This window comes from Crocuta crocuta, unplaced genomic scaffold (assembly GCF_008692635.1).
Source record: "Crocuta crocuta isolate KB4526 unplaced genomic scaffold, BGI_CrCroc_1.0 scaffold317, whole genome shotgun sequence".
In the NCBI taxonomy this organism is placed as follows: domain Eukaryota; kingdom Metazoa; phylum Chordata; class Mammalia; order Carnivora; family Hyaenidae; genus Crocuta; species Crocuta crocuta.
The window spans coordinates 7135005-7140222 of NW_027530984.1; positions in this window are offsets into that span (position 1 = coordinate 7135005).

A 5218-nucleotide genomic window follows, 5' to 3' on the forward strand; every position below is an offset into this window, starting at 1 on the left:
TTTTAAATGCTCAGTTTTCTGTGTAATTTATATCTAATATACTTAAACAGATTCATAGAGTCTATTCTTGACATGTATTTTACTTTCCCTAAATGATATACTTACACTTACCATTACACATTTGCCACTATTTAATATTTAAATATATTTTTCTCTCTTATTTCTCATGTAACTTTTAATGATGGTTTTAAGTTTGGGGTTTTCTATCAATTGTTCATTTTGTATATCACCCTTTGCATCTCTGTTATATTAAAACTGTTTATAGCAATTTGTTCCTTTATGTCAGAACACGTTTCATTAATTTATGTGTTCAGATTCATCATGTTTGTTCTGCACTTCATTATTCCTATTAGTTCTTTTTAGTTTTTAATAACCATTTTTAAAATGACAAAAGTAAAGTCTTTTACAAATGTCCAAAAAAGGAGTTTGCAATTTCTCATTTTGTATTGAAACTTTGTAAATAGACGTTATAAATGGTAGTTAAAAATGAGCACTACCAACTCTCAACAGGAGCCTAAAAGATGTCTCTGGCCACTTCAATACCAACTGATGTGAAAGTCAGAGTGGAGAGACATAGTGGACTCAACCAATAGCAATTAAAATATCCAACTTTTGCAAGTTTTATAAAAATACTTGGTCATGTGAATACATTGATAGGGACCTTCCCATTGCCTTAGAAGGTGCAAGTGAAGCCAGGATTTTAAGCTTCAGTCTGATTGCAAACCCAATATCAGTCAAGATTGTTTAATTTCCTTGATTGTGTCACTATTTCATTGTTTTTCCTTAGATTCTTTGCAGGTTCAAAAACTCTATGTAAGATCTTTCTATGTGCTTACTTTATACGAATATTACAGAAAAGAACTACCAGAGATACACCTCTCTCCCTCCCTCTCTCTCTCTCTCTCTCTCTAAGGAATTTTCCTATACAATTAGAAATTAAATTTCCTCAGTGATTACATTACAGGCTTCACTTCTGTAGTTTAAGTGAAAGGAGATAAAATTTACTAATACTTACCCAAATTCATGTGGAAATAAACTTTAAGGGTGGTTCAGTCGTTTGAGCGACCAACTCTTGATTTCAGCTCTGGTCTTGATCCCACGGACTTGTGATAAGCCCCCCATCAGGCTCTGTGCTGAGGGTGAGCCCGCTTAAGATTCTTCCTGTCTTTTCCTCTACACCTCTCCCCCACTCATGTGTGTGCGTGCTTTCTCTCAAAATAAAATAATAAAATAAAATAAATAAACTAAGTTCATAATGAAAGAATTATGTCATTGATATTGATATGGCTGTTTTGGAAACAAATGTCTCTAATAATCCTTTATGATACACCTGGTCCTTTTCCCCCCTCTGCTTCTATTACATTTATCGGTCTTTCCTTATCTCTTTCTCTCTAATATCTAGTGGGGTTATAACTAGAGACTTTCTTAGATGGCAAAGAGTTATGGGATGATTGCACTAAATAAATATATGCAACTTATTATGAAAGGCTCTATACAATAAAGTATTAAGAACGCAACTCTGGCATTGTCCTTCACTCCTTAGTTAAATTTAGTGTCAACTTTTAATGCTATGCTGGCTCTCAGTATGCATTCAAAATGTTGAAGACAAATAATTCTGATTGAAACTCTCAAGTGCTCTGCTCTAAGAAAGAATCTGAAGCCATTCCCACCTATATCCTTATACTTCTTGAAAAAGAGGTATCCGGTTTTCTGTTCACAGGTAATATGTCTGCTTACATTGTGGATCTGATCTTCCATCATTACTTTGAGACCTTATTTCCTGTTAGCAGTTTCTCTTTTTTCTCTCTCTCTATGGTTTCATCTGTAAAGGCTAAAAGCGTGTTCAAGTTAACTCCAGTTCAAAATTAGGAGAAGGAGGAGGAAGGAAGGTGGAGGAGGAGGGAGATTAGGAGGCAAAGAAGGGAAAGAGGAGAAAGGACCCAACCTCTAGGTTTCATTTCCTTTACATACCACTATTTCTTGATATTTTTTCATAGCCACTATTTGACAATGTTGTTTACACATTAATTGAGAAACTCAATAGGTGCTTTATCTTTATTTCATTTTGTCTCTGTGTCAATTGCACTCTTGGGCACTGATTCACTTGGGAAAAATCTCTCCCATTGGCTTTAGAGACACTATTTTCCTATGCTTCTCTATTTTTTATGATTGTTCCTTTTCATTTTTTAATAGCTCTTTCCTTTAGTTGCATACCCTGATATGTTGTGTTTTAGAATTTTGTCTTTTCCCCCTTATTATGCACACTACACAATTGACCTAGTTTTTTTTATTGAAGTACAATTAACATACAATATCTTATTAGTTTCAGATGTACATCATAGTGATCCAATATTTTTATACATTACAAATGATCCCCATGAAAAGTCTGGTGACCATATGTCACTCTCAACATCTTAACAAATATCCGGATAGACTTAAAGCAACAGAACTCATAATATGAAATACTGTCTGCTAATCAAAAGCAACTCTCTGAAAGGACTTTTACTCATTATTGGGAAGAAAATATTGATGATGATAAATACTTGACTAAATATTTCACCAAAGAACATCCAGGATTTTTATATATAAAATCAGTACCACCTAACTACATATTGGAAATTATTTCATAAATATTCTACTGTCAATCATTTGACTCCTATAACCAGATTTAATGAAAAGCATAATTTGTACAAATATATTTTTATTCTGAGATAAGTAAAAGAAAACCAAAGTGTCAATTTCCTTCATTTCAAGCTTCTATTTCATATGTAGGAAAGGACAAGAAATCTCTGAAAATAAATAGGCATAACCTGGCTGATATGTGGTTGAAAACATTCTAGAAAGTGATTTATACAAAAGTAAAACACTATAGGCAGGGAACAGAGATGAAAAATCTCAGATTGTAATGTTTCTAAGAAATGTAATTCTTAGCATGTCCTTGTATTCTTGATTGGGTCAGAGTTCCTGAGTATGAGAAAACTGAAATTGTATAAAACGCTGAAATGAAGGCAAATGTTTTCTGTTGGTAACACTGAGAAGGGACAATTAAAAAAAAAGAAAAGAAAAGAAAAGAAAAAGGAAGGAGCAAGGACAGAAGAAAGGAAGGAAAGAAGGGAAAGAAAGAAAGAAAAGATATAGGAAAGAAATGCCTTTGAGAAAACACTCTGAGGTGAGTGGATGAATGGGGAACAAACTATTAACTGCCAAGAAAAATAAAAGGAAGAAGAACACAGTTCTAAAAATAATCTACTGCAAAATTTAGGAGAAGACATTGGAAACATTTTTTATTTTTATTTTCAACAGAATTAAGAATGGGTTGGTCTCTATAAAATAGGAAAAAATAATTATTAGGACAGAAGACATTGAAAAGGAAATTCCTTAAGATGAGTTGAAAAAGTCATCCAGATGAAAAAATTCTTTCAGAATGAAACAGGAACTTGACATGATTATGAAAGACTGTAAGAACGCCAACAAAATGCAAAGACAAAATTAAATCTCCATGGAATTAATACAAAGTGAAATTTTCATTAAGGAAAATCAAATCACTGACCACTGGTAAAACTTGAAAAGTTCTCCAAAACTGCGAAGGAAGAAGACAAACAGATAAACCAGATGAGAGAACATATTAAACAGAGAAAAGAGACAGAAGAGAAAATGTTCTAAGGAGAAATGGAAACAAATAAATAAAATCTAGGTAACATGATTTGACATTTTTTGAAAATAATTAGGATCCATGTGTTCAAACTGGTGTTGCACCTCATTCAAGACAAAATCAAAGAAAAATAATTGGAAGTATTTCAGAATGTTTCTGAATGACAAGCATAACAAAACAAAACTTTATAAAGAGGCCCTTAATTAAAATTTTTTTTTATACTTGGGAATAAACTTCAGGTGAGTTGTCAGGTAGTTGTCTGCAGAAGACAAAGGTGAAGCAGCTATGCAAGAAAGATTCTTCAGATAAAATCTTTATTCAGGTCAAGAAGTATACCTCCATAATTTAAAGAATTATAAAAAAATTTTAATGGATCATACGGCTAAAGTAAGGGATCAAAATAATAGCATAGAAATTTTTGAGCAAGATCTTTGATTTCTTTTGTCAGAGTTCCATAGTTTTTTTTCATATAGATCTTATTCATATTTTGTTAGATTTACCTAAGTATTTTATGTTGGGGGTGCTAACAGAACTTTCTTAATTTTTTTTTAAGTTCTGAGAGAAAGACCGCATCAGCAGGGGAGGATCAGAGAGAGAGGGAGATACAGAATCTGAAGCAGGCTCCAAGCTCTGAGCTAGCTGTGAGCACAAAGCCAGATACGGAGCGCAAACCCATGAACGTGAGATCATGACCTGAGCTGAAGATGGTCGCTCAATTGACTGAGCCACCCAGGCGCCCCAACAGAGCTTTCTTAAAAAGTATGAAAAGATGAATTGCAATACTTGAAGACTTAAAACAGAATAAAGAAATTAAGAGAATCATACACAGAATTACAGGACCAATATGTTCTGTTCTTTGTTGTGATTTTTCTCAAGCAGTTTGTAATAAGCAGGTGTCATTTGTATAAACATTTAATCCATTATTTAAAAGAAAGTCATGGAGGTGCCTGGGTGGCTCAGTTGGCTGAGCATCTGACATTGACTCATGTCATGATCTCACAATTGGTGAGTTTGAGCCCCATGTCAGGCTCTGTGCTGACAGCTCAGAGTCTGGAGCCTGGAGCCTGCTCTGGATTCTGTGTCTCCCTCTCTCTCTGCCCCTGCCCCACTCATGCACTGTGTCTCTCTCAAAAATAAACATTAAAAAAAAAGAGTCATGCATAAAGTAATGAAGTAGAGTCCTGATTCTGTGAGAGTTTAATCATTTAGATTTAGATAATCAAACCTGATGATACAATGTTGCAGTTCTCAAAAATTATTATTGAAAGAAAATGTTTATAAAACAGTGAAGGGGTTCCTGGTGGCTCAGTGGCTTAAGTGTCCCACTTTGATTTCAGCTCAGGTCATGATCTCACAGTTTGTGTGATTGAGCCCCATGTGGGCTTAGGATTCTCTCTCTCCTCTCTTTCTCCCTGCCCTTCCCCTGCTTGCACACATGCTCTCTCTTTCAAAATAAATACTAAATAAGCATTAAAAAACAGTGAAATAAATATCTGTATCCAAAACACACTTTTAATTTTGGAGAAGCACATGGTGAATAAGCAAAGACTGAACACTGTTAGCTTT